We start from the raw sequence: 18,946 nt of genomic DNA, 5'->3' as shown, positions 1-18,946 counted from the left end.
GCTGCAACAGCCCCTTATGGTCTGTTGCACCAGCTGGGGATCACCTGCATTCAGTGTGCTCTGGCCATGCCCCCTCCTTCTCTAATATGCATTCTTCCACCCTCAGTGCTGGGGATGGCAGGTTGGGTCTGTACAAGTCAAATCCCCAGCAGCCCTATTAGGATAGCCATAGGAGTAGCACCAAGGTGCCAGGGCTGAGGTTCTGGCCCCTTGATTTTAAGGAGTTTTCAAGTGTCCCGGAAAATTAATCAGAATAATCAAAAGGCTGTTTATTGGAATAGTCCACTAGTTGCCTGTTTGAAACTTTCAGCTTTGGATGCATTTACTGGCTTTACTTTGTTTAACAAAACAGACAAGCTTTTATTGTGTCTCAGCAGTGCAATTTATATGTTGTGACTCACCCAACTATTACTTTGTATTGATGTTCTTCCACTGTTTCCAAAAGGAGCAGTAATTAACACTATTAAATAGGGCAAGCCATTTTAATCTCTGGTATGAGTGCAACTCCCATAGAGGTATCTGAGCCAAATTCTTTGAAGCCTCAAAATGATGGTGAGAGTTACATGGAGGCCCAAGATATTAATAAAACAAGTGCAAATGATAAAGTAGTATCACTTGTTCCAATTTGGCAATGAGTAGGTGTGTAAACGTAATGTAACTTACGCAGGGGCATAAGAGGATAGTTGAGCAGAAGAGCAACTAGCAGGAAAAAGTACCTACTGTTATCTTATTGATAAACCAAACCAGCTAATAGTTTTTATGTTTATATAACAAAATTAAATATGCAGGCCTGTTTTTCGTTCTCTTACCTTAGTATTCCAATCTCTCATCCCTTCTTCCTCCTCGCCCTCCCCAAAAACCCATACAGAAGGAACACCAAGCACAGTTGCCTCTGTGGTACTGAACTGTTCAAAATTCTGGTTAATTTCACTCTGCTCTTGTGGATGCCATTGGAGTAGTTCTGCACTGGAGAAGAGATTGTGTTGAGGGAGCTTCTGAAGATGTAAGACTCCTATGCCAAATTTTAACCCTTGGTTAAGCAAGCCTCATATTTGTAGTCTAAGGTATAATGAGGCTTAGTCTCCTCTGTCAAAATGTGGATGATGTAAAGGTTCTGTCATGGTGTGTGTCTAGGTAATTAAGACAAATGGAGCTCATTTCCAATGGGATGAGAAAGAAACGGAGTGTATAAGGAAGCTTAGAACTTGTGGAGAGTGGGAAATGGTAGAATGAACTAATGTTGTTCTTGCAAGGAAGTGAACAACAGAATGTGATGACATGAGCTATCTTGTATAGCTTGTTTTACAGATTGAACATATCCTGTGACAACATTTTGTAACAATGACTGTCTGTTATGCCCAGGACCAAATTATAAAGCCAGTTCTAAAAAAATTGTGCTCACGACAGAAAGAGTGCAGTATTTTCAGAAGCAATTTAGACAGTTATATTTGCAGATCCTTAGAATGATTCTTGTATGTTTTTTGTTATAATGGTGTCAGTATGATAAATTGTTCAGTCGTGCAAAACTTGGCATTTTGTAAGCACGAAGCGCACTGGACTATCTTTTTTTAATATCTGTATTTGGAGTTGCTGGGAGAATAGCTTCATTCAAAAATATATCCATACCAAATTATTTGGCTAGGAAACAATTTACCTTGACATTTCTTCCATCTGGAGGGTCATGTCTCGTGGACTCCCAAAGTGGTTTTTTGGGGGATTGTGTTGCAGTTGATCAATGCTAAATAGAGTGGATTTGGGGTTTTTTTAAGTACAGTTTTCTTTCTGGCTAATGCTAAACAAAAAAAAGTGCAAGTGTGTCTGTCTTGTGTACATTTTCAGCGCTTCAGCAGTGCAGCTGTAGTCCATGTGGTGAACACGCTCTATGCCGACGGGAGAGAGCTTTTCCATCAGCATAAAAAACCCACCCCTGTGAGCAGCGTAAGCTCTGTATGTGAGAGAAGCTCTCCTGCCAACAGAGTGCTGTGCACACTAGCACTTTTGTTGGTGTAACTTATGTCAGTCAATGGTGTGGAATATTCACTCCTGGGAGCAACAAACGTTTTACCGATAGAGGTAGTAGTGTAGACATAGCTCTGGTGCAGCCTAGTTAGATTTTTATCTTGAAAGAGAGGCTATTTGCTGTCTTGTTAACTTTTTCTAGTTAGCAAGATGGGGATGGGGGAGAGCCATATTAGGTATCCAGAAGATAAAGGACACTAGATAGGATCATAAGGTAGGTAATCTTCTGGCATCAAGTAATGGTGGAAGTATTCTTTATAACACATACTTTTAATGAATATACTTGGTTATTGGCTGAATCTTGTTATTGACTCTCTTCCAGATTAAAAAAATTAGTGTTGGGTTTTTTTAAACCCCAATTTAATTGGATACAAGTATTAAATTAAGACCTGAGTTAGGAGGAACCACCACCGAAGTACAGTATGTCCACTGATATTTGAGTTCTGTGTGTGTTGTGTCCTTTCTGTTGTGAAAACTAGAGAGAGTTTCTAGAGTCGTTGGTGATGGGCCTGCTAGCAGTAAATACTGATTCACAGACATTCCTGCCAGAATGTTCTGTAACAGCTATTCTGAAGTAAATAGAATATGCTTACAGTCTTGTGTGAAGGAGAGCTTTTGCCCCTTTTGAATGAACACAATGCTTTAGAAATGTCTGAGCTGGATGGAGACTCTACACATGAAGTAAAATCCATCTACCTTCGTCTCAATCGTTTTCTCTTTCTCCCTTCCTCGTTTTGATAAAAGTCAGAGGTGATGGTTAATGTACACTTTTGATCGTCAGACTGGTTGTAGATGTCTTTCTGACCTTTACTGGAGAAGATTTTAGTTGTGGTAAGTGAAAATGTAGCTAATGCTTCTTAGAATCTTCTTTGGGGTTGGCACTGATTACTGGGCTTCAGGAAGTTTAGATAGGAAGAATTTACCTTGCATAAGGAAGCAGATTATATGAGGTAACTTGCTATTCTGTGTAGTTTATCAAATGCTCTGTTGCAGCTGAATTTGGTATCTGAGGCAATTATGCATTCAGCGGACCAGGACTCACCATACTAACTTTTTTTTCTAAAAGTTTGAGTGAAAAAGGAATAATCTCACCACAGAACTACTGTGCGTGCCTCTCTTATTGGTAAGAAAAATAAATAAAATCTAAGAATGCAATGGTTGTGTTTCCTCAAACCCCCCCCCCCCAATCCATCTTCTGCAGAAGGAGGGACTATTTCTCCTCCATTCTGAATCATAAGCAGTAAAATGATTAGAGAGGCTTTTTTCTCTCAAATATTTTAAAATCAAAGCCTAAGGATCGGCAAAACATTGGAGGTTCAATTTAAACTGGAAATCTAAATAAAAAGAGAGAAAATTTCCTCTTAATTAAGCATTGGAGTAGATAATCTTCTGAATGCAAACACTTTAAGAAGAGAAGACTCAGTAGAATAACTTCAAAGTTTTGCAGATTCAGAAAGATAAGTCTTTGTATGTACATCTGCCAGTGCAAAATAAGAGTGGAACAATGGTCCCTCTGACCAGTAAGACAATAATTCATGCTAAGGTCCCAATAATGGGATTGTGTAGAGATCGGTGGGAATCTTATGTGAAAACAGAATCAGTACTGAGGAAGAATAAAGTCTTCAGCTATGTCCCAGCACACAGTTTAACTACTTTTTAAGGGAAGTTTTGGTGTATACTCCAATCTGAAGTATGATCAGTTTCTAGAGACCAAAACTCTCTTTACGATTTTTGTGGTCATCTTTTTTTATATTTGATGCATCTTAAATGCATTTTTAGATCTGCTTAGTTGATCCTCTTGTGTGATTGCATGGAACACTGTGTCCAGAGAAGACATTTCTGTTTGAAGCATTGAAATGTCAACAGGAAAAACAAGAAGCTTCTAGCTTCCACCAAGTTTTATCAGGGGAAATTGTTTTTAAAACTCTTTATAAAGCAGTGGGAGAAGAGAACAAATTCCTTCTTTTTGCAAAGTATTTCATACTGATCCAAAGCCTTTCCTTTTGCATCTGTGCAAAAATCATAGACAAGATTACAGAGACAATAAACATACAGTTCTTGCCAAAGCACCTTACAGGAGAAAGCTAGAGGAAGAATTGGTTAAGTAAGATTCTGACATTTCAGTGGCTAATTTATATCAGATCAGTCTACTTGAAATTATGAGGTAGGAAGCAAGCTGCTAATATAATCTGACCTTCAGTGTTTGTTACATTTTAAGACCAGTGGAGAAATCCTAGCTCCATTTAAATCAATGGGAGTTTTGCCATTGAATCCAGTGGGGCCAGGATTTCCTTCCTAGCTGTTTATTGTTCGCAATATCTCTGTGTTTATAACTTACTTTGCTCAACCATTTTATGATTTCTGGGTGGAAAATAGTTCATCTTCAGAAACATGGTAATATCCTCAAAACAAGCTTATTTTGACAACCATAAATATTACATAGGCAAAACATTAGAAGAACGCTGTTGTAAAGTCAAGCATTCAGAAGTTAGGAAATACCAAAATTAAGGTTACCTGTGCAACCTTGTGTGTATGTATGCATGCATTCTGGTACAGTTTTCAGTTATCACAGTATTTTTTCCACAAGACCCCTGACTCATTCAGTGCATAGGAAGGATGGTGCTTAGCAAGTAAGAGTTGTATGATGAATGAAGCCGGGTACAGGAATTAGAAACTGTTTATAGTGAATTGGGCTGCAAATAAAAAAAGGATGGTTTTGTTAACTAGTGAACCCACAAGCCAATAGAAACACTTGACATGTAGTGATTTCCTTTAATTACTTGCTTTGTTATTAGATTGCTGTATCCCTGTTCAAATATCAGAACAAAACAAAAAACCCCACAACCCAACCTATCATACCTGTATCCAAGTTACAAATGTGTGTTTATGCAGAATTAAATAGACTTTTAAAAATATACCCTGCATCCTCCCGAAGCGCGGGGCCTGGGGCGGTTGCCCCGATCCATCCTATGGACTGGACTGCTCTGGATCCAGAGCAACCTAGGGAGTTAATGGGGGGGGCCTGGCACCAGCAGCAGCGAGCAACTCGGCCCCAGCCCACCCGTGCTCCGCCCCCTCCCTGCCCCATTCCACCCCTTCCCCCAAGCCCCTGCCTCTTTCTGGCTTCTGCCCCTTCCCCCAAGCGATGTTGAAGTGAAGCGGGGTGGGCTGGGGACGGGTTGCTCACTGTTGTGGGTGCAAGGCCCACCGCTAGGCACCTAGGCCACCCTGGACACTGTGTCTCCTCAAAGCCCATGGCCCAGGGCGTTTACCCCAGTCCATCTCATGGATGGGACGGCTCTGCTTGGACCTGTTTTGGGCACCACCAAAAATTATACAGACCTGGCGCCTATGCTTCCCCATACCCTTGTTTGTGGTCATCCTTTGTGTGTCATGTCTGAATTAGATTGAAGAGGATAAGTAGCTGTGCATCCGCTTCTTCCAGTTAGTTGGTAAAACACCATCCTATGGCTCTGTATAATTTGTGACCTCTGGCAAACCACTTAACTTCTCTGTGCCTCAGTTTTTCCATATGTAAAATGGGAATGCTAATGCTTATCTACATTACATGGTTGAAGCGCAAAGCATCTTTCATTCAATCTACAATAAAAATTGAATATTAGATCCAAAAAGGGATCCTTTCATTATGGGATTAATTCAAGAAAATTGACTTGCATTTTGAAGGCTTTGCAAAAACAAAAGAAACAGAGATACATCTGTTTTTCTGTAACAACTAGCCTGTTGACAATTACATAAGTAAAGAAGGGGTCGTTTTTGTAAAGAAATCATAGTGAGCTGTGTTTTGTTTATATAATATGACCTTCTCTCATTTCTCTGCAGTCAACATCCCAATAAGCAGTGGGATACTCAAATTTCAGCTGTTTCAGCTCAAAAAAGATCTATCTCATGTAAAGGAGAAAATATTCTCCAATTCAAGGCAAATAACATGTCATCTTTCTGAATCATGTTCAGTTTCCTCCTTGTGGTCAAAATTCTTCAGTTTTATTCAATAGGTGGCTATCTCATTTCAGCTCCCAGAACAAGCAAGACTACATGTTACAAATGGCCCAGACGTAGAGCTTCATTTGCTGTTAATTCCTCTAAAAGCTCTGTAAATGGTGCTACAATATTTTTACTGAAAGCCAAAGACAGGAGAGAACATCTCACTTAGAAGTTGTGGTAGAAGATGGTACCAAGAAGGTTGTGAGTGTTGCTAAGTTGGACTAATGTTTCTCTTCATAGTAAATCAAAGAATTTTGGCAACTAAAGTTGGGGGGGGAAGGAGGAGGAAAGACTATTCATCTCCCTGCCAATGCAGGAATCATTCTTTCTGATCGGTTCTTGAGGAGCTTGTCTAGTTCGCTTTTGAGTTATTCAGGTGATGGGGGTTTCTATAGCTTTCTTAGGGAGATTGCCCACATCTTCTGGGAAATTGTCCCAGACTAGTCACCCTAAACACTCCCTGCCTTATCTACACTAGGGACTTACTCTAGTTAAAGCCTTCAGTGGCTAGTAATCATTGTAGCTGCACTAGTGCAAACTCCAGCAGTGAGTAGGATACGCCACTGTAAGCTGCAGTTTGTATTGGTCCAGCTTACCTTAGTTTCAAACAGGTGTAGGCTCCACCAGTGCAAACGGTGGCTGTGTCTGACCATATAAGGTGTGAAATCCTGACCCCAGTGAAGTTGATGGCAAAAGCCACTGGCTTCAGTGGGGCCAGGATTTCACCCTAAGGGTTTGCAGTTGTTGCAAAGCAAATGTCCAGTATAGACAAGGCCTCAGTTTCGTCCCTTTTTTCCCCTTCTACCCATGATCCTTCTGTAAAAGAGTAACCTGATAGGATGTAAAACTATCCACATAAGGTATCACAGGAACAGCCCGGATCTTTACTAAACCACCTAACAGTTCATAAGTTTTTTTTTTTCTGTTTGTAGATTTAGGAGGAGACTGCAGAGGCTTTCACAGCTTGTTCGTGTTGTGCAGCAGACTGATATCCCATGGGCCATTGAGGATTACAATAACATCATTCATTTGCATTGTGAGGTGCTGCTGTGCCTCTTTCCCTCACACAGACTGCCAGTTATAACTCTGTGGATTGTTTCCAAAGTCTGAATCTATTTGGCAAGCTTTCTCAATGACATTAAGAGTTTGATTACCTTTGTTCCTGTGTGTGGGGACTGCCTGTGTTTTTTGAAGAAATGTTGAACGTAAACCTTTTTGGTCTCTGAAATGTTTTGCTTTTGCTGGAACTTCTGCTATTAATATCATATTTTTAAAATTGTAAAGCATTCACTTTCAGTTAAACTGCACTGTGTTATACTTGATGGTTCTTTGCTGTAGTTTAGTGTTTTTCAGTAGAGTCCACCAGTTTCCTCTCTTTAAGTCTGTGTTGTTTAATGTGAATTGCAGGATTGAATCCTGCCTCTAAATACAAAGTCCAGGGACTCATTTCAAGAAGAAAATCTTGCTTCCATTTTAAGTGTTTGTATGTACAACAATAGCTAATTCACTGTGCAGCAGCAGCACATTTCTTATATAGTTTTTAGCCCTATCTTATTAACTAATATTTTATTTCTTTATCCTTTGTTAATTCATAATTAGTGAGACTGAATATTGGCTGGCAGCAAATACCCCTTTGTCTGTGGCCTCTTCAGATCTCATAAGCTAAGTATTTGTCAGGCCTCATCAGTACTTGGATTAGAGACCTACAAGTATAACCCAGATGCTGCAAGAAATTGTGTTATGGTGCCATGATGCTTTCTTTCTAGCTGGTATTAAACTAAAAAAGTGCCTGGTATTGGGGCTGGGGCACTGCACATCAAGAAGTGTTGTCTTCTGATTGAGACATAAAATTGAGGTCGTGATTACTCAATGTCCCTGAAATTCCTTTGGTTCTTTTCACAAGATGTACAGGTCAAATTCCAACTTGAATACAGTAATTATATGCTGCCTAACTAAAATTCCCCTGTATTTTAAATTAGAGCAGTTATTCTTCATGTCTCTCCTCCTTTTAAAAAAAATTGAACAAAAAAATTAAATGGCATCTGCAGAATGACGACTGTATTCCAGCACAGACGTGGTTGCATTTCAGTGTAAGATGGTAATATAAATATCTTCACACTTTAGCAAAATGTAAGTTGCTTCATTGGATGCTACAGGGCAGATCTTGGCCTGTGATGCAGCCCTTTTGTGCTGCTGGAGCAGCGTTGAGAGGTTGTAAAACTAAGGATTTTCTTAATGTGGTAGAATCCCTAGCTGGCATAGAGCCAGCACAGCAAGCTTTATAATGATCCTCTCACACACCCTCCCTCCCCTACTTTGGTGACACTTTTGGCTGTACTGTGTTCTAACAGTCTCCACCAGCATATTGGTTACCCCCTAGGGGTTGTTTCAAACCAGTATAAATTAGGCAACCCTGAAGTTAATTTTAGACTGGGGTCTGAACAGACTTCCTTGGGAACAGGAGGAGCACAGAGGTGGTGCACTCTTGCACATATCTCCACCCCACATTGGGTCCTGTGGGGAGTGTAGCTTGACTGGATCCGAAGATGATGGCATATATATATTAAATATATACAAATGCAAATATCATGCACTCATACTTCTTATATTAACTTACACCAGCCAATGAGACTATTTTTGTAGCATTTCTAGGACAGTGATAAGGTAGATTTTGTAGAAAAAGTTTAAGACTTTTGCTGAAACACTTTATTTTCTTTAGATTAATCATAATTATATTTATTACATGTATTTTTGTTTTACAGAATTTAGAAGGGCTTTTTGGTAAAATTATGTGTTAACTGCATGAATCAGAAGTTTCAAATGATGAAATGAACTAGGAATTGGGGGTTAAAGCAGAGGCAACTTTATAATACAGTGAACTCATAAGACAAACATTCTGGATTATGTAAACGCAGCGATGAATCCTGTGGCACCTTATAGACTAACAGACGTTTTGGAGCATGAGCTTTTGTGGGTGAATACCCACTGCGTCGGTGTTACCAATTTCCACTACATGCATCCGATGAAGTGGGTATGCACCCACGAAAGCTCATGCTCCAAAACGTCTGTTAGTCTATAAAGTGCCACAGGACTCTGCTGCTTTTACAGATCCAGACTAACACGGCTACCCCTCTGATTCTGGATTATAAAGTTTTGTCCTAGCTATTCTTTCACAGCTATGTGATCTACTTGTAAAGACTTTCTTTTTCTCAGTGGTAGTCAGAACCTGGCAATCCATAAAGTTCTAAAGTTTTTAGTACAGTAAGGCCTTGTTTAAATGGAAGGGGTTTGGAGAAGACACTGTGGTATTATCAGATATAATTATTTTCCCCCTTTCTGTACCTCAGCGTACCTTTCTGCTGTGGTGCAGACCAGACCTTAGTCTTTTCAGAGCTTTGATATATTTGTTTGATAGTGTTAAAATCATTAATATAAGGAAAGTAACAGAAAATCTCAAAAGGAAAATATTTATCTATAACAAATATGAATCCATGACATTTTTCCCATAGCTGTTGAAATGATTGTGAATATTGTCAATACTAACTCTTTTGAAGACATTTTCAGAGAGGAGTTTCTCCAAGTTTTAGTACTGGTTACTATCACAACTTCAAATATAAAATATAATTATACATGCACACATACATACCCTCTTCTAATGCTCATCTCAAACAGGACTTACCTTTCTCAGTCTCTGTGGAATGACACCCAAACCCTTTGTAGGGTATACTAGTTCCTAAAAATCTGGGAAACGAATGATAGTCTCACAGTCTCTGTCAAACCCTCTTTGAATCTGCTATTTCCACAACCTGCAGCAATTGTAGTCATTATCTTCTCCCAATGGGTGAGGGAGCCTGAACACACAGGCAAAGTCCTTGGAACACAATTCTTACAGCAGACCATGTCATGTTGCGCTGTTCCACCACTAAGTTTTCTAGTCAGGCTCCAACTCCTTTTATTTATAAACTCCTTCCCTCCCCTTGAATTCCCATTGGTTCCTCTCTGAATGAATGTCAGTGTGTTCTCCAATACTGCTTGCCCACAATGGAAGTCACTCAAATAAGCTTCAAACTGCTGATGAGCACACTTGATACCTGCTACACCTATTTTTGGATGATTTTTGTTCATCCAGAAGAGTCACTCTTGCTGGGATTTGACAAGTCCGTAGGTACAGAGCCCCAAAATGAAAATGGGTTCTTCCCTTGTTTGCACCACTAATGCTGCAGTACAGGCATGTGGGTTACATAAACAAACATGTTGCTTTGGTTTAACTAAAATCTGTTTTTAAATCAATTTAGTTTAACTGATCTTCTATGTGGACTCATGCCTGTGGAAGTGCCCACAGAGAGATTTGGAATGATTTAACTACATTGATTTTAAAAACAGATTTTAGTTAAACTAGGGCAACCTTTTTGTGTAGACAAGGTGTGAGTTAAAAATGATGAATGCTCCTTTTAGGTACTTCCCTGACACCATGGCTCCCAATATCCCTTCTGGTAATAGCCCCTCTTCAGGAAGATACCTAAACTCATGCGTAACTTTAAGCATTTGAGTAACTATTTCTCAGACACGAGAAGTAGGCCAAGAATTTAAAAAGCATATTCTGATAATTATGCATGTGGTTAAGATCTTTCCTGAATAAAGGCAAATGAGAATATTAAACCATGTTTAACATCTGTTATTTTTTGTTTTTTAGAGACTAGAATCTTTCTTTTATTTCTTAAGATTGAAAGTGGGGTGGTTTTTTTTGTTTTCTCCAATCAAAAATAACCCTTGTGAGGAGACACAAATATGAATGATTAAAATTGTATTTATTTTATTAAGCTTCATGCTAAAGTGGTGGTAATTTGTCCTGCTAAGTTTGGAATGTGTAGCTATTTTAGATGACAGTACATATATTTTTATAGATTTTGATGCTAAGCACCAAATTTGGAACTTGTGAAATGCTTAACCAGAAGTGCCAGGGCAGTAAGAAACAACGTGGCTACCCTATTTGGTATATCTATGTTGTTGTGTTTTTTTTTACATTTATAGCATGGAAAAAAAGGCGTAGCTACAGACTTCTGCCAAGTTGTTGTCAATTTGGGTTAAAACCAGAACCCTTTCAATAAAATCCAACCCAGAGAAGGGGATCTGTGTTCAAATGAGAGCCCATAGTGAATTCTCTATTTTTGTTGTTCCTCCCCTGGCTTAGGTTCAGATTAAATTGGGCAGCATCTGTACAGGTTTTATTGACTACGTTGAAAAGGGATTTTCGAAAATCCCTAGTGAAAGAATCATTGACAGGGTGCTGCACAGTAAACTGAGCTTCATAAAAATCTAGGGAAGACTAGTGGCGTTCTAAAGTTACTGAATGACTGAATAAAGATAAATATTTCTATTGTAAAGAGTTCATATCCAAGCAAGGAGGTTTTCTTTCCTTCCCCCGTCACTATTTTAGGGCTTGTCTAAATGATGAAATTTCCTAGCATAATTATACCATTGTAGTTATACTGGCATAACTCCCTGTAGGCACTTTTATTCCGGAATAAGAGTGCCAAGAACTGGACTGAACTGAACTGGAAAAAGGCACTCTATTCCAAAATAAGAGTGTCCACATGGGCAAGTATAGAGGTATCACTATAGTGGCATAATTATGCTGGGAAATTTCATCATTTAGACAAGCGCTCAGATGAAATTCTACACGTTTTTTATCTGTAATCGCTGTGGGGGTTTTGTTCTGGGGCTTTTTTTGAATGGATTGTGGCTTCACGTATCTTTCTCCTAGTTCATCAAAGACAACTATCTCCAAGTTTACTATCTAGAGCTTTCCATCTGTGACTCACCTCTACAATCTCCTTAGCCATTATAAGTGATAATTTATGTACTAAAACATGAATAAAAACTTGGTTTAGTGACAGTCAAGGTTGTAGCAGGGCACACCCCTTCCATTCAAAATGTTCTGGCTCTGTTGTGGTGTAAGATAAACTGTGATGTAACATGGAAGATTCCCCACTGTGTATGTGTGAGCTGGGATGATGATGGATATCTTTTAAGATTTGCAGGTGTTCATGGATGGATGTTTCAGATTAAAATAGTTTTTTGTGTTCAAATCATTCTCCCCATATAAAAAAAAATAGCCTCTCTGCATTCATTTTCCTCCTATTAAACAGTTGCCCTTCTTCTGTCTCAGATTTAGTAGCAAAATAAACCATTATTCACCAAAGCATGTAAGTATGTGCTCAAGTCCTATTGAAGGCAAAGAAATTTAAACACACGTGCTTTGCTGAATTAGGTCCATAATTGTCTGGTTATCTGTTCATGAAGGCTTCCAATATGTTGTATTTGGATTGTTTATCTAGACTGCAATTAGTTATTTTTCAGTTGTGTGTATATTTTCTTGGAGAGTGTTTTGACTATTTTGGCACTGTTTGGTCACACCAGTTGGTGCACTTAGAAATGGAGACTGATGGCTAGATTCTGAAAGTTCCTATGGTATGATGATGATTACTCTGTATTGAAGTCGTAACTGGAGGCCCTAACCAAGTCTAGGTCCCATTGTTCTAGGCACTGGAGAGATATATAGTAAAAGATGGTCCCTATAATAAAAAGCTAATGATTGGATTCTTCATTAAAGGTCCATATTAAATTTTCTGTTAGGCTAATAGTGGTGGTGGGATTTGTAGAACATACATAGATTTTATTATTTGATGTCTTATGTTGTAAAAGAGAGAATGATCTCAACATGAAAATCCCAGCAGTTTTACCATTAAGGGGCAGACTTCATTTAAATAACACGCTTACCATATTCCACGTAATGATGTGGAAACCCTGAAAAATGGGAACTGAGGATAAGCTTTCACAGTGGAGAAGCTGGACAATGCTAAAGTTCTTATTGTCTATATAGGAATAAATTGTCAATCCACTTTGTGGAATTTACATAGCAACTCCAGTTGTTAAGTGGCTGTATCTTGTACTGCTAAATTGATTTACTTGTGGTGGTTTTGGCATGTAGAATGAGTTGCATGAAGGGTGAGTCTTGTCTTGACCCCAAAGTTAGTTCCATGATCTCATTTTTTCACGTGAAAATAGTGAGGCTGATTATGCTCTTATTTAAAACAGTATAAATTGGAAGTAATGAAAGTATGTGGCGTTACATTGATGTAAACCAGTATAAATTAGATCAGAATCAGGCCCTGTGTTTATAATGTTGAGTGTTAAAAGAAATACCACAGACTTGGAACATTTTGATTAGACAGACATAAATGTTTAAACAGCTTCCGTGGTGGATGACTTGTCAAATAGTCTTGTTTGTGAGGCTGAATGTACCTAGTTTGACCTGATAGTGCATCATTTGAATGTATTCTTGATAGAAATCTGTAGCCTGAAGACACACATTCTGGTACCAGACTCTGGACAGTCTCTATAGACATAAAAACTTTTTAACAAATGGAAGAAAATGCCTTCTGGAAGCATTCTACTTGTGCTGTATGACTTGTCCCCAGTGAGTCTACTTCTGTGTGTTGTACCTGTCCTTACCTTAGTACAACCCGATCTCCTGTGTTAGAAGTGGTTTGACAGTTGAATGAAATCATTCCTGGATTTATGCCCTTGCAAGCTAAATGCAGAGTCACTGGCCACGTCCAGACTAGAAATTAAAATCGATTTTAGATACGCAACTTCAGCTACGTGAATAACGTAGCTGAAGTCGAATTTCTAAAATCGAGGTACTCACCAGTCTGGACGGCGCTGCATCGATGTCCGCGGCTCTCCGTGTCGATTCCGGAACTCCGTTCGGATTGATGGAGTTCCGGAATCGATGTAAGCGCGCTCGGGGATCGATACACCGCGTCCAGACTAGACGCGATATATCGATCCCCGAGCAATCGATTTTAACCCGCCGATGCCGCGGGTTAGTCTGGACGAGGGCACTGTTTGTGAGGATCTGATGAAGTGGGTTTTAACCCATGAAAGTTTATGCCCAAATAAAATTTAGTTTCTAAGGTGCCGCATGGATTCCTCATTGTTTTTGCTGACACAGACTAACACGGCTACCCTTCTGAAACCTGTTTGTGAGGACAAGCCTTATGTGAATGAAATTACAAATATTGCTCGTGTGCATGGGAAGTATTATTGTAGTGAAGGGAAGTTTGTAATGCTTCAGAATCTCTCAGTATATATACTTTTTCTGCCTTGTTTACAGATCCAACACTGCCTGGTTGGTGAGTCTTGCCCACATGCTCAGGGTTTAGCTGATCACCATATTTGGGATTGGGAAGGAATTTTCTTCCAGGGCAGATTGGCAGAGGCCCTGGGGGATTTCACCTTCCTCTGCAGCGTGGGACACGGGTCACTTGCTGGAGGCTTCTCTGCATCTTGAAGTCTTTAAACCATGATTTGAGGATTTCAGTGGCTCAGACGTAGGTTAGGGGGTTGTTGCGGGAGTGGGTGGGTGAGATTCTGTGACCTGCGTTGTGTCAGACTAAAGGATCGTAATGGTCCTTTCTGACTTTAAAGTCTATGACTCTGTGACTCATTCTCAACATGTTCAACAGTAATAATCAAGACATGGAGCGTCTCATAGGGATTAATAAAGGCCAGCTGGGATGAACTGATGGCCTGAGTCTATACCTCTGGCTGTTTACTCCAGCTAGTCACTAATCTGCAAAAAATGCCTTGTGTCAAGGTAATTAGTGCTATTATCAAATGACACTAAATAAAAAGCTTAATAGTATTTTTTCTTAAATTCTGTCATCAGCACAGCCAGCAGGCCACATGCAGCTGCAGCTGGCAAGAGGAGCTACATCTGTATTTGGCAGAGCAAATGTGTTCGGGCTGCCTGTGGTGAGATGAGACAAAGAGAAATGCCTGTGGGTTGAGGAAGCGCTGCAAACTTTGCACAGTAGTGCAGACTTTTTCACAGTCACATGTGCAAGGCGGTGATAGTACTTCAAACTTTTGATTAAAGAATCTGTTCTGACAAGTCACTTTACTGCCACTTAAGATTAAATTGTTAAATAGACCCCCCCAAAACCCTCTTAAAAATAAAATTGAAGGTAGCAGACCTTATATCAGATCATAAAGCCGCTGCCACTTACACAGCTAATTCCTTAGCTGCACTTCCTGAGCCCAATTTTCGGACCTGGACTTTTGACTTTTGTGTATCCAGTTTGTGTGTGGAAATTAGGTGTTAACATTTTTTCAATAGTCAGAGGCTGATAGAAAAATTGTCCTTTTGTATCTGACAGTATCTTCAAGGTGGTAACTTCCTGTGTGAGTATTTGGTATTGAGGATCATATTATAAAAAGTTAATAAAAATATTTTAAATTGAGCATTTTGGTGCTTTCAGATCAAATAACCTTAGTTGTAGCACTGATTCTTGAGTTGCTGAGGTCCTTTTAAAAAATTTCTGAATATAACTATACTATCATGCAGGAGCGGCGCAAGGGTTTTTGGCACCCTAGGCAGGGGTCCTTCCGCGGTCATTGACGGCAGTTCTGCGGTGAGGGGGGTCCTTCCGCGCTCCCGGTCTTCGGGGCACTTCAGCGGCGGGTCCCAGAGCGAGTGAAGGACCCGCCGCAGAATTGCCGCCGACGACCCAGAGCATGGAAGGACCCCCCACCGCCGAATTGCCGCCCTCTCAAATCCTGGTGCGGTCGCCTAAATGGAAGCGCTGGCCCTGCTATCATGATCTCAAAAATCCCCTTGGCTTCACCAAGAGTGCCAGTTTTGATCACATGCTTGACAGCTTAACCCACAATCACTGTGTTGTATGCATAGAACACCCTCTCCCCAAAAAAACAAATCTGTAAAATCACTGTTGTAGCTTCCTTCAAACCCCTCCTTAATACTTACTTCTCCCAGGATGCTACAGAAAGCAGTAAGCTGATAATAGCTAGGAAGGTGGGGTGAGCTGAGACTACTGCTTTTGATCTGCCTGTTTGTTTCAATTAATAACAAACAAGCAAACAAAACCCCCACAACTCTCCCTTACCCACATTACATCTTGTCTTAAACTACATTGTGAGCTCTTTGGGGCTGTGATAAAGTGGGATATGTCTATATCAAATTGTGAACTCCATTTTGTATTGTAACCTCAATTTTAGGACTGGAACTGGGAAGCTGCCAGGAGCAGGAGTTCCAGAGACTCTGGGAAGGGCGGCCTTGGAGCCAGAGGCTAAGTTATGAGTTAATACAGTTTTTTTTTGGTTTTTTGGGTTTTTTTTGTGCTAACTTCTGTTAAGGGAAAAAACCTCCTTGCAAAATAGTGGGTGTTGCAGCACATGATTTGGAGCTGGGGAGAAATGCTAAGGGGGTTCATAGGGAGAAGGTGTGACGGAGTAGGGAGTATTAACCTGGTAATGTTGGATGGGAATTTTACTAGTTTACTGTCATCTGCTAACACGGGGTGTGCCTCCGTTTCCCTGGGGTACTTCACCAGTACTAGATGGTGATGGGAAATAAGGGTATGACTTCACAGAGGGATGATACTTCATGGCCAGCACATAAACAAGGGCGGCTGCCCTTCGTAACCTGAGCCCAGGAGGAGGTTGGGGCCAGCCGGGGGTGTGGCTGGGTGAGGCAGCAGGAAGGGGTTTCATTTGGGAGCTGGCTGGGGAGATGGCAGGAGGCCCAGAACCTGGGTCTGGACCCCCCAACCCCGCAAGAGGGACCTGACTGAGGGGTCCTGTTTTCTGTACCTACAAGCTCTGTTTTAGATAGTGTTCCTGTTGTCTAGTAAACCTTCTGTTTTACTGGCAGGCTGAGAGTCACAGTGAATTGTAAGAAATGGGATGTGTAAGGCTCTGACTCCCCCACATTCCGTGACAGAAGAAGAAAGGGAAACCTAGATAGTGGAGAAGAGGGATTGTGTAAGAGTCCAGAAACAGAAGAAAGTATGAGTGATTTGGGAGAGGGAGAATATTTAAAAAAAAATCAAATTCTCAGGAGATGAGTGAAATCATGGCTCCATTGAAGTTAATGGCAAAACTCCTACCTCTGCAACAATGGAGGATGCTTACTCAAAAGTATTTCTGCATGAAAAGACTATTATTCCTTGAAGTTTCTCTTATAACAAGAAAGCCATGTTAATTATGATACTTAGTAAAGGGAAAATCAAGGTTAGAAATGCTTTATGCTGTGATGTTTTTGTCCTTCAGCATTGCCAGACTTCCCAAAGGGACCCTCTAATGAGAGAGTAAACAATAATACTGTGCAGTTAAATGGCCTTTGTGTAACACTAGGGATGCAGTGATATCAGAACAATCCCTCAGTCGTACACGCCAACTCCATGCGTGCTCCAGGGCTGGAGCAGCCACAGAAAAAATAGTGCTCAGCACCCACTGGCAGCCCCATGGATCAGTGCCTTCTCCTTGTCAGTGGGCCCTGCCAATCAGTTCCTCCTCCTCCCTCTCAATGCCTCCTGCCCACCATGATCAGCTGTTCAGCGCCGTGCAGGAAGCACTGAGGGGGAGGAGCGGGTGCAGGAACAAGTGGGGGAAGGGGCTGAACTGGGTGGGACAGAGCAGGAGCAGGAAGAGGCAGGGTGGGGCGGAGCAAGGTTGGCGCACCCCCCAGGAACACAGGAAGTCAGCACCTATGCCCCTAGTAGTGTATTGTAGCAGGGTTGCCACTTACTGAGCACCTCCTTTTGGCCAGAGGTCACTTTGAAGGCACCTTGCCTCTGTTAGCCCCTTCTTGCAGGCCCCTTAAGAACTCTACACACACATACACTTCCTCTTGTGGCTAGTAGCACCCCCCACCATAGGGCTAGTTAAATAACAAATGTTTCAAAATCATCAGGGTCCCAAAATTAAAGTCCATAACCGTACCACAGAAAGTCATACTAAGCCCTAGTTCTTCTGCCCCACCCAAAGCCACCAGTCTCAACCCTTTCTAGCTGAATCTCCAGCCATGGCTTCCTTCTCTCATCAGCCTGCCCCTGCAGCTTCCCGCTGCTCTTTATAAGGAATCCCCTGATCCAGCCCAGGTGTGCCTCCTTCATAATCATGGTCAGGTGGCCCCAGACCCTCCAATCCTTAAGGGGCAAGCCACCGTGTTACATACATATGACATCTGTTTTCTAAGTAGTATTGTTCTGAAAGCTATGTTCTGAAATCAGACAAAAATTGACTACTATTTTAAAGAAAAAAGTATGTCAAATCATAAGTTATGTGCGATTAGTTTTGATAGAGATTCTTGTCTCTCTAACATAAGGGGTTGCACATTCTTGAGATATGCAAAGAATCATAATTGCATTTTATTCCTCTACTTAATACCATTTTATAAAGTGGTGTTAGGTTACATATTTTGTGGAGTAACTTGGTGATCTGTTTGAAGAAGTATCATAGTCCTGCCGTGTGTGTTTGGGAGAGAATTACATGTGTTTGGAATCCTCTTCGTAGCTTTCATCCATTTCTTAGTATCAAACAGGCCTTTTGTAGATTTGAAGACCCAGTAAGTCAGGAATCAGTTACCATTTTAGCTAACAAGATGTGAGTTTAGTGCTTTCTTTTGACATTACTGACTGTATTCCTGTTAAATGAATTGTGTCTACTAGATAAAGCCACTATTACTGATTCTAACTTGAACAATAACTCCCTTTGACTGATCTGGTTGTCTGTCCTAGGCCTCTTTCCAAATTAAAAACAAAAGGTTTCTTTCTGTTTTTGAAAACTAAAGCATAATTCTTCAGGTGTGCTAAAAAATTACTTGCATTTTGGATGGCTATTTGGAAATAAAACATAATGAGGGGTTAATACAAAATTATGGGTAATAAGTTCATTAAATTGCGTTTTATTAACTGGTATTGAGCTATGATGTGAACTGCTCTTTTTTTGGTGTAATAAGTAAAGTCTGTTATAAAATTGGCAGATATCTCATAACATTTCTAAAAGGTTATTAAAGTAACCTACAATAATAATATTATAATTCACACAGTAATGGTGT

General features: G+C 40.4%; 1 protein-coding gene and 1 long non-coding RNA gene across 2 annotated transcripts in view; both read left to right on the top strand.

Annotated features, from left to right (window-relative positions):
• The window catches only part of RNF11 (ring finger protein 11), a 42,337-nt gene that overhangs the window by 5,662 nt on the left and 17,729 nt on the right, over window positions 1–18,946 (top strand). The gene's annotated exons all lie outside the window — the stretch shown is intronic.
• On the top strand, window positions 875–8,006 carry LOC127055094 (uncharacterized). The gene is made up of 3 exons (XR_007775410.1): window positions 875–1,003; window positions 6,051–6,222; window positions 6,954–8,006. It is a non-coding gene; the product is annotated as an uncharacterized LOC127055094 (long non-coding RNA).

This window comes from Gopherus flavomarginatus, chromosome 7 (assembly GCF_025201925.1).
Source record: "Gopherus flavomarginatus isolate rGopFla2 chromosome 7, rGopFla2.mat.asm, whole genome shotgun sequence".
Taxonomy (NCBI): Eukaryota; Metazoa; Chordata; order Testudines; family Testudinidae; genus Gopherus; species Gopherus flavomarginatus.
This window is presented reverse-complemented; position numbering and strand designations above follow the sequence as displayed.